Source organism: Chiloscyllium plagiosum, unplaced genomic scaffold (assembly GCF_037043375.1).
Source record: "Chiloscyllium plagiosum isolate Xiang-an unplaced genomic scaffold, Cpla_swu_hap1 HiC_scaffold_45, whole genome shotgun sequence".
In the NCBI taxonomy this organism is placed as follows: Eukaryota; Metazoa; Chordata; class Chondrichthyes; order Orectolobiformes; family Hemiscylliidae; genus Chiloscyllium; species Chiloscyllium plagiosum.
Genome location: NW_028270183.1, coordinates 37,086,987 through 37,102,431, shown reverse-complemented (window position 1 = coordinate 37,102,431; position 15,445 = coordinate 37,086,987).

Sequence of the window (15,445 nt, the reverse complement as noted above, 5' to 3'; positions counted from 1 at the left end):
ATATAAAAATATGATGACATACACACACTATACAGATATATACACATGCAAACACGCGCACACATACAGGTATAAGCACATGCAGACACACACACACATACAGACCTAAACACATGCAGACATACTCACATACAGATATAAACTCATGCAGACACACGCGCACACATACAGTTATAAACACATGCAGACACACGCGCACACATATACAGATATAAACACATGCAGACACACACATACTGATATAAACACATGCAGACACGCGCACATACAGATATAAACACATGCAGACACACACACATAGAGATATAAACACATGCAGGCACACACATACAGATATAAACACATGCAGACACATGCACACATACAGATATAAACACATGCAGACGCACATACATACAGATATAAACACATGTCAACACACGTGCACATCCAGGTTTAGAGAAATGCTGACAAGCGCGCACATAGAGATATCAACACACAGACACACGCACACATACAGACATAAAGAAATGCAGACACACATACAGATATAAACACATGCAGACACGCACACACATTCAAATATAGACACATGCAGACACACATGCATACAAATATAAACACATGCAGACACATACACACAAACAGATATAAACACATGCAGACACATACACACATACAGATATAAACACATGCAAACACACACATACAGAGATAAATACATGCATACACACACACATACAGATATAAACACATGCAGACAGACACACACACATACAGTTATAAACACATGCAGACACACACACATGCAGGTATAAATGCATGCAGGCGCGCGCACATGCAGCTATAAACACATGCAAACACACACACACAGATATAAACACATGCAGGCACACACAAACACAGATGTAAACTCATGTCGACACAAACACATAAAGATAAAACACAGACGACACACACACACATACAGATATAAACACATGCAAACACGCACACACATACAGACATAAACACATGCAGACATACTCACATACAGATATAAACACATGCAGACATGCACAGACATACAGATATAAAAACATGCGAACACACACACATACAGATATAACCACATGCAGACACACGCACACATACAAATATAAACACCTGCAGATAAACGCCAACACATACATATATAAAGAGATGAGGACACACGCACACAAATACAGATATAAACACATGCAAACACGCACAGACATACAGATATAAACACATGCAGACACACGTGCATACATAGAGATATCAACGCAAAGGCATACGCACAATTACAGATATAAACACATGCACACACACACACATATTCAGATATAAACACAAGCAGACACGCACACACATACAGATATAAACACATGCAGACACACACATACAGGTATAAACACGTGCAGACACACACACATTCAGATATAAACACATGCAGACACACACAAATAACAGATGTAAACTCATGTCGACACAAACACATAAAGATATAAACACATGATGAAACACACTCACTTACAGATATAAATACATGCAAACACGCACACACATACAGGTATAAACACATGCAGACAAACACACACATACAGATATAAACACATGCCGACAAACACATACAGATATAAACACATGCAGACACGCACACATACAGATATAAATACATGCTGGCACATGCACACATACAGATATAAGCACATGCAGACACACACACACACACAGATGTAAACACATGCAGGCACACAAACATACAAATATAAACACTTGCATACAAATGCACACTGATATAAACACATGTAGGCACAGACACATACGATTGTAAACACATTTAGACACACGCATACAGATATGAAGACATCCAGACACACACAAAGACACATGAACACATGCAGAGACATGCTTACACACATACAGATATAAACACACGCACAGACATAACCACATACATATACATACATATGCAGACACACGAACATGTACACTTACGGATATGGACAGATAGACACACACATACATATAGAAGTATAAACACAAGCAGACACACACACATACATACACATATAAATACATTCAGCAACACGCACACGTACAGATATAAACACACACGTAGCGATTTAAATACATGCAGACATGCACATACATACAGTTATAAGCACATGCAGACACACGCACACAGATACAGATATAATCACATGAGACATGCACACACATACAAATATAAACACATGCAGACACACACACACATACAGATATAAACACATGCAGACACAAAAACATAGAATATAAACACATGCAGATACACGCACACATACAGATATAAAGACATGAGGACATACGCACACAAATACAGATATAATCACATGCAGACATGCACAAACATACAGATATAAAAACATGCAAACACACACACATACAGATATAAACACATGTAGGGACATACACACAGATATAAACAAATGCAAACACCCACAATTACAGATATAAACACATGCAGACACACACACATACAGATACAAACACATACAGATACACGCACACACATACAGTTATAAACACATGCAGGCACACACATATACAGATATAATCACACGCAGACACACATACATACAGATATAAACACGCACACATGCAGCTAAAAACACATGCAGACACAAACATACAGATAGAAACACATGCAGACACGCACACACACACAGATATAAACACTTCCAGACACACACACCCACATACAGAAATAAATACATGCAGAAAAACGCACACACATACAGTTATAAACAAATGCAGGCACACACATACACAAATATAAACACATGTCAACACACACACACACACACACATACATAGTGCTATAAACACATGCAGACACCCACATACAGATATAAGCAAATGCAGACACGCACACATATACAGATAGAAACACTTGAGGACACACACACACATACAGATATAAACACATGCAGACACACACACATACAGGTATAACCGCATGCATACACGCGCACACTTACAGACACAAACACATGCAGACACACTCACATATAGATGTGAACACATGTCGACACACACACACATAAAGATATCAAAATATGATGACATACACACACACATACAGATATATACACATGCAAACACGCGCACACTTACAGGTATAATCACATGCAGACACACACACACATACAGACATAAACACATGCAGACACACTCACATACAGATATAAACTCATGCAGACACACGCGCACACTTACAGTTATAAACACATGCAGACACACGCGGACACATATACAGATATAAACACATGCAGACACACACGTACTGATATAAACACATGCAGACACGCGCACACATAAAGATATAAACACACGTGGGGACACACACACATACTGATGTAAACATGCAGACACGCACACATACAGATATAAACACATGCAGACACACACACATAGAGATATAAACACATGCAGACACACACACAAACAGATATAAACACATGCCGACACGCACACATACAGATATAAAGACATACAGACACACATACAGATATAAACACATGCAGACACGCACACCCAGATACAAAAACATGCAGACACGCACACACATTCAAATATAGACACATGCAGAAACACATACATACAGATATAAACACATATGGGAGCATACACACAGATATAAACACATGCAAACACGCACATGCATACAAATATAAACACATGCAGACACACACACAAACAGATATAAACACATGCAGACACATACACACATACAGATATAAACACATGCAAACATACAGATATAAACACATGCCGGCACACACATGTACAAATATAAACACATGCAGACACAGACAACACATACAGAAATAAACACATGCTGACACAAAAACATAGAATATAAACACATGCAGATACACGCACACATACAGATATAAACACATGCAGACACACACATACAGATATAAACACATGCAAACACACACAGAGATAAATACATTAATACACACACACATACAGATATAAACACATGCAGACAGACATACAGACATACAGTTATAAACACATGCAGAAACGCACACATGCTGGTATGAATGCATGCAGGCACGCGCACATGCAGCTATAAACACATGCAAACACACACACAGATATAAACACATTCAGGCACACACAAACACAGATGTAAACTCATGTCGACACAAACACATAAAGATAAAACACATGACGACACACACACTATGATGACATGATGACATGTCATATGATGACATACACACACTATACAGATATATACACATGCAAACACGTGCACACATACAGGTATAAGCACATGCAGACACACACACACATACAGACATAAACACATGCAGACGCACTCACATACAGATATAAACACATGCAAACACGCACACACATACAAGTATAAGCACATGCAGACACACACACATACAGACATAAACACATGCAGACATACTCACATACAGATATAAACACATGCAGACATGCACAGACATACAGATATAAAAACATGCGAACACACACACATACAGATATAAACACATGCAGACACACGCACACATACAAATATAAACACCTGCAGATACACGCAAACACATACATATATAAAGACATGAACACACACGCACACAAATACAGATATAAACACATGCAAACACGCACAGACATACAGATATAAACACATGCAGACACACGTGCATACATAGAGATATCAACGCACAGACGCACGCACAATTACAGATATAAACACATGCAGACACACACATATTCAGATATAAACACAAGCAGACACGCACACACATACAGATATAAACACAAGTAAACACACACACATACAGATATAAACACAAGCAGACACACATACAGATATAAACACTTGCGGACACACGCACACAGATACAGATATAACCACATGCAGACATGCAACACACATACAAATATAAACAGATGCAGACACACACACACACATACAGATATAAACACATGCAGACACTCTCACATACTGATGTGAACACATGTCGACACACACACACATAAATATATAAATATATGATGACATACACACACTATACAGATATATACACATGCAAACACGTGCACACATACAGGTATAAGCACATGCAGACACACACACACATACAGACATAAACACATGCAGACGCACTCACATACAGATATAAACTCATGCAGACACACGCGCACACATACAGTTATAAACACATGCAGACACACGCGCACACATATTCAGATATAAACACATGCAGACACACACATACTGATATAAAAACATGCAGACACGCGCACATACAGACATAAACACATGCAGACACACACACATAGAGATATAAACACATACAGACACATGCACACACACATATATAAACACATGCAGTCACACATACATACAGATATAAACACATGTCAACACACACGCACATCCAGGTTTAGAGAAATGCTGACAAGCGCACTCATAGAGATATCAACACACAGACACACGCACACATACAGATATAAAGAAATTCAGACACACATACAGATATAAACAAATGCAGACACGCACACACAGATACAAACACATGCAGACACGCACACACATTCAAATATAGACACATGCAGACACACATGCATACAAATATAAACACATGCAGACACACACACACAAACAGATATAAACACATGCAGACACATGCACACATACAGATATAAACACATGCAAACACACACATACAGAGATAAATACATGCATACACACACATACAGATATAAACACATGCAGACAGACACACACATACAGTTATAAACACATGCAGACACACACACATGCAGGTATAAATGCATGCAGGCACGCGCACATGCAGCTATAAACACATGCAAACACACACACACAGATATAAACACATGCAGGCACACACAAACACAGATGTAAACTCATGTCGACACAAACACATAAAGATAAAACACATGACGACACACACACACATACAGATATAAACACATGCAGACATACTCACATACAGATATAAACCCATGCAGACATACTCACATACAGACATAAACACATGCAGACATACTCACATACAGATATAAACACATGCAGACATGCACACACATACAAATATAAACACATGCAGACACACACACATACAGAAATAAATACATGCAGACACAAAAACATAGAATATAAACACATGCAGATACACGCACACATACAGATATAAACACATGCAGACACACACATACAGATATAAACACATGCAGGCACACATACAGTCTGATATAAACACATGCAGACAAATGCACACATACAGCGATAAACACATGCAGGCACATACACACAGATATAAACACATGCAGACACGCACACATGCAGCTAAAAACACATGCAGACACAAACATACAGATAGAAACACATGCAGACACGCACACACACACAGATATAAACACTTCCAGACACACACACCCACATACAGAAATAAATACATGCAGAAAAACGCACACACATACAGTTATAAACAAATGCAGGCACACACATACACAAATATAAACACATGTCAACACACACACACATACATAGTGCTATAAACACATGCAGACACCCACATACAGATATAAGCAAATGCAGACATGCACACATATACAGATATAAACACTTGCGGACACACACACACACACACATACAGATATAAACACATGCAGACACACACACATACAGGTATAGCCGCATGCAGACACGCGCACACATACAGACACAAACACATGCAGACACACTCACATATAGATGTGAACACATGTCGACACACACACACATAAAGATATCAAAATATGATGACATACACACACACATACAGATATATACACATGCAAACACGCGCACACTTACAGGTAAAATCACATGCAGACACACACACACATACAGACATAAACACATGCAGACACACTCACATACAGATATAAACTCATGCAGACACACGCGCACACATACAGTTATAAACACATGCAGACACACGCGGACACATATACAGATATAAACACATGCAGACACACACATACTGATATAAACACATGCAGACACGCGCACACATAAAGATATAAACACATGCGGGGACACACACACACATACTGATGTAAACATGCAGACACGCACACATACAGATATAAACACATGCAGACACACACACATAGAGATATAAACACATGCAGACACACACAGATGTAAACACATGCCGACACGCACACATACAGATATAAAGACATGCAGACACACATACAGATATAAACACATGCAGACACGCACACCCAGATACAAAAACATGCAGACACGCACACACATTCAAATATAGACACATGCAGACACACATACATACAGATATAAACACATATGGGAACATACACACAGATATAAACACATGCAAACACGCACATGCATACAAATATAAACACATGCAGACACACACACACAGACACATTCAGACACATACAAACACATACAGATATAAACACATGCAAACACACACATACAGAGATAAATACATGCAGACACACACACATACAGTTATAAACACATGCAGACACACACACATGCAGGTGTAAATGCTTGCAGGCACGCGCACATGCAGCTATAAACACATGCAAACGCACACACAGATATAAACACATGCAGGCACACACAAACACAGATGTAAACTCATGTCGACAAAACACATAAAGATAAAACACATGACGACACACACACACTTACAGATATAAACACATGCACACACGCACACACATACAGGTATAAGCACATGCAGACACACACACATACAGACATAAACACATGCAGACACACTCACATACAGATATAAACAAATGCAGTCATGCACAGACATACAGATATAAAAACATGCGAACACACACACACATACAGATATAAACACATGCAGACACACACACATACAGATATAAACACATGCAGACACACGCACATATACAAATATAAACACTTGCAGATACACGCAAACACATACATATATAAAGACATGAGGACACACGCACACAAATACAGATATAAACACATGCAAACACGCACAGACATACAGATATAAACACATGCAGACACACGTGCATACATAGAGATATCAACGCACAGACACACGCACAATTACAGATATAAACACATGCAAACACGCACACACATGCAGATATAAACACATGCAGACAAACACACACATACAGATATAAACACATGCAGACACATACTAACAGATATAAACATGCAGACACGTGCACACATACATATATAAACACGTGTAGACACGCATAAACAGATATAAAGACATGCAGACACACACACACATACAGATATAAACACATGCAGACACACACACATACAGGTATAAACACATGCAGACACACACACATACATATATAAACACATGCAGACACACACAAATACAGATGTAAACTCATGTCGACACAAACACATGAAGATATAAACACATGATGAAAAACACATGCTTACAGATATAAACACATGCAAACATGCACTCACATACAGATATAAACACATGCAGACAAGCACACACATACAGATATAAACACATGCAGACACACACATACAGATATAAACACATGCAGACACGCACAGATACAGATATAAATACATGCAGGCACATACACACAGATATAAACACATGCAGATCCACGCAAACACATACATATATAAAGACATGAGGACACACGCACACAAATACAGATATAAACACATGCAAACACGCACAAAACATACAGATATAAACACATGCAGACACACGTGCATACATCGAGATATCAACGCACAGACATACGCACAATTACAGATATAAACACATGCAAACACGCACATATTCAGATATAAACACAAGCAGACACACGTGCATACATCGAGATATCAACGCACAGACATACGCACAATTACAGATATAAACACATGCAGACACACACATATTCAGATATAAACACAAGCAGACACGCACGCACATACAGATATAAACACAAGTAAACACACACACATACAGATATAAACACAAGCAGACACACATACAGAAATAAACACATGCAGACACACGCACACAGATACAGATATAACCACATGCAGACATGCACACACATACAAATATAAACACATGCAGACACACACACACATACAGATATAAAAATATGATGACATACACACACACATACAGATATATACACATGCAAACACGTGCACACATACAGGTATAAGCACATGCAGACACACACACACATACAGACATAAACTCATGCAGACACACGCGCACACATACAGTTATAAACACATGCAGACACACGCGCACACATATACAGATATAAACACATGCAGACACACACACAGGTATAAGCACATGCAGACACACATATATAAACACATGCAGACACACATACATACAGATATAAACACATGTCAACACACACGCACATCCAGGTTTAGAGAAATGCTGACAAGCGCACTCATAGAGATATCAACACACAGACACACGCACACATACAGATATAAAGAAATTCAGACACACATACAGATATAAACAAATGCAGACACGCACACACAGATACAAACACATGAAGACACGCACACACATTCAAATATAGACACATGCAGACACACATGCATTCAAATATAAACACATGCAGACACACACACACAGATATAAACACATGCAGACACATACACACATACAGATATAAACACATGCAAACACACACATACAGAGATAAATACATGCATACACACACATACAGATATAAACACATGCAGACACTCTCACATACTGATATAAACACATGCAGACACGCGCATATACAGATATAAACACATGCAGACACACACACATAGAGATATAAACACATGTCGACACAAACACATGAAGATATAAACACATGATGAAAAACACACACTTACAGATATAAATACATGCAAACATGCACACACATACAGATATAAACACATGCAGACAAACACACACATACAGATATAAACACATGCAGACACACACATACAGATATAAACACATGCAGACACGCACACATACAGATATAAATACATGCAGGCACATACACACAGATATAAACACATGCACACACACACACATACAAATATAAACACTTGCATACAAATGCACACACAGATATAAACACATGTAGACACTGATTAATACAATTGTAAACACATGCAGACACACACATACAGATATAAAGACATGCAGACACACACATAGACACATGAACACATGCAGACACATGCGTACACACATACAGGTATAAACACACGCACAGACATAACCACATACATATACATACATATGCAGACACACGAACATGTACACTTACGGATATGGACAGATAGACACACACATACATATAGAAGTATAAACACAAGCAGACACACACACATACATACACATATAAATACATTCAGCAACACGCACACGAAAAGATATAAACACACACGTAGCGATATAAATACATGCAGACACACACACAAACAGATATAAACACATGCCGACACGCACACATACAGATATAAAGACATGCAGACACGCACACCCAGATACAAAAACATGCAGACACGCACACACATTCAAATATAGACACATGCAGACACACATACATACAGATATAAACACATATGGGAACATACACACAGATATAAACACATGCAAACACGCACATGCATACAAATATAAACACATGCAGACACACACACACAAACAGATATAAACACAGTCAGACACATACACACTTACAGATATAAACACATGCAAACACACACATACAGATATAAGCAAATGCAGACACGCACACATATACAGATATAAACACTTGCGGACACACACACACACACATACAGATATAAACACATGCAGACACTCACACATACTGGTATAACCGCATGCATACACGCGCACACATACAGACACAAACACATGCAGACACACTCACATATAGATGTGAACACATCTCGACACACACACACACATAAAGACACACATACATACAGATATAAACACATATGGGAACATACACACAGATATAAACACATGCAAACACGCACATGCATACAAATATAAACACATGCAGACACACACACACAAACAGATATAAACACATTCAGACACATACACACATACAGATATAAACACATGCAAACACACACATACAGAGATAAATACATGCATACACACACACATACACATATAAACACATGCAGACAGACACACACACATACAGTTATAAACACATGCAGACACACACACATGCAGGTATAAATGCATGCAGGCACGCGCACATGCAGCTATAAACACATGCAAACACACACACACAGATATAAACACATGCAGGCACACACAAACACAGACACACGCACACAGATACAGATATAACCACATGCAGACATGCACACACATACAAATATTAACACATGCAGACACACACACATGCAGGTATAAATGCATGCAGGCACGCGCACATGCAGCTATAAACACATGCAAACGCACACACAGATATAAACACATGCAGGCACACACAAACACAGACACACGCACACAGATACAGATATAACCACATGCAGACATGCACACACATACAAATATAAACACATGCAGACACACATACACATACAGAAATAAACACATGCCGACACAAAAACATAGAATATAAACACATGCAGACACACGCACACATACAGATATAAACACATGCAGACACACACATACAGATATAAACACATGCAAACACACACATACAGAGATAAATACATGCATACACACACATACAGATATAAACACATGCAGACAGACATACAGACATACAGTTATAAACACATGCAGACACACACACATGCAGGTATAAATGCATGCAGGCATGCGCACATGCACCTAAAAACACATGCAAACACACACACAGATATAAACACATGCAGGGACACACAAACACAGATGTAAACTCATGTCGACACAAACACATAAAGATAAAACACATGACGACACACACATACTTACAGATATAAACACATGCACACACGCACACACTTACAGGTATAAGCACATGCAGACACACATACAGATATAAACACATGCAGACACGCACACCCAGATACAAAAACATGCAGACACGCACACACATTCAAATATAGACACATGCAGACACACATACATACAGATATAAACACATATGGGAACATACACACAGATATAAACACATGCAAACACGCACATGCATACAAATATAAACACATGCAGACACACACACACAAACAGATATAAACACATTCAGACACATACACACATACAGATATAAACACATGCAAACACACACATACAGAGATAAATACATGCATACACACACACATACACATATAAACACATGCAGACAGACACACACACATACAGTTATAAACACATGCAGACACACACACATGCAGGTATAAATGCATGCAGGCACGCGCACATGCAGCTATAAACACATGCAAGCACACACACAGATATAAACACATGCAGGCACACACAAACACAGATGTAAACTCATGTCGACACAAACACATAAAGATAAAACACATGACGACACACACACACTTACAGATATAAACACATGCACACACGCACACACATACAGGTATAAGCACATGCACACACACACACATACAGACATAAACACATGCAGACATACTCACATACAGATATAAACACATGCAGACATGCACAGACATACAGATATAAAAACATGCGAACACACACACATATAGATATAAACACATGCAAACACACACATACAGATATAAACACATGCAGACACACGCGCACACATATACAGATATAAACACATGCAGACACACGCAAACACATACATATATAAAGAGATGAGGACACACGCACACAAATACAGATGTAAACATATGCAAACACGCACAGACATACAGATATAAACACATGCAGACACACGTGCATACATAGAGATATCAACGCACAGACATACGCACAATTACAGATATAAACACATGCAGACACACACACATATTCAGATATAAACACAAGCAGACACGCACACACATACAGATATAAACACAAGTAAACACACACACATACAGATATAAACACAAGCAGACACACATACAGATATAAACACATGCAGACACACGCACACAGATACAGATATAACCACATGCAGACATGCACATACATACAAATATAAACACATGCAGACACACACACACATACAGATATAAAAATATGATGACATACACACACACATACAGATATATACACATGCAAACACGTGCACACATACAGGTATAAGCACATGCAGACACACACACACATACAGACATAAACACATGCAGATGCACTCACATACAGATATAAACTCATGCATACACACGCGCACACATACAGTTATAAACACATGCAGACACACGCGCACACATATACAGATATAAACACATGCAGACACACACATACTGATATAAACACATGCAGACACGCGCACATACAGACATAAACACATGCAGACACACACACATAGAGATATAAACACATACAGACACATGCACACACACATATATAAACACATGCAGACACACATACATACAGATATAAACACATGTCAACACACACGCACATCCAGGTTTAGAGAAATGCTGACAAGCGCACTCATAGAGATATCAACACACAGACACACGCACACATACAGATATAAAGAAATTCAGACACACATACAGATCTAAACACATGCAGACACGCACACACAGATACAAACACATGCAGACACGCACACACATTCAAATATAGACACATGCAGACACACATGCATACAAATATAAACACATGCAGACACACACACACAAACAGATATAAACACATGCAGACACATACACACATACAGATATAAACACATGCAAACACACACATACAGAGATAAATACATGCATACACACACAGATACAGATATAAACACATGCAGACAGACACACACACGTACAGTTATAAACACATGCAGACACACACACACATGCAGGTATAAATGCATGCAGGCACGCGCACATGCAGCTATAAACACATGCAAACACACACACACACAGATATAAACACATGCAGGCACACACAAACACAGATGTAAACTCATGTCGACACAAACACATAAAGATAAAACACATGACGAAACACACACACATACAGATATAAACACATGCAGACATACTCACATACAGATATAAACCCATGCAGACATATTCACATACAGATATAAACACATGCAGACACACACATACAGATATAAACACATGCAGACATGCACACACATACAAATATAAACACATGCAGACACACACACATACAGAAATAAATACATGCAGACACAAAAATATAGAATATAAACACATGCAGATACACGCACACATACAGATATAAACACATGCAGACACACACATACAGATATAAACACCTGCAGGCACACATACTGACTGATATAAACACATGCAGACAAATGCACACATACAGCGATAAACACATGCAGGCACATACACACAGATATAAACACATGCAGACACGCACACATGCAGCTAAAAACACATGCAGACATAAACATACAGATATAAACACTTCCAGACACACACACCCACATACAGAAATAAATACATGCAGAAAAACGCACACACATACAGTTATAAACAAATGCAGGCACACACATACACAAATATAAACACATGTCAACACACACACACATACATAGTGCTATAAACACATGCAGACACCCACATACAGATATAAGCAAATGCAGACACGCACACATATACAGATATAAACACTTGCGGACACACACACATACAGATATAAACACATGCAGACACACACACATACAGGTATAACCGCATGCAGACACGCGCACACATACAGACACAAACACATGCAGATACACTCACATATAGATGTGAACACATGTCGACACACACACATAAAGATATCAAAATATGATGACATACACACACACATGCAGATATATACACATGCAAACACGCGCACACTTACAGGTATAATCACATGCAGACACACACACACATACAGACATAAACACATGCAGACACACTCACATACAGATATAAACTCATGCAGACACACGCGCACACATACAGTTATAAACACATGCAGACACACGCGGACACATATACAGATATAAACACATGCAGACACACACATACTGATATAAACACATGCAGACACGCGCACACATAAAGATATAAACACATGCGGGGACACACACACATACTGATGTAAACATGCAGACACGCACACATACAGATATAAACACATGCAGACACACACACATAGAGATATAAACACATGCAGACACACACACAGATGTAAACACATGCCGACACGCACACATACAGATATAAAGACATGCAGACACACATACA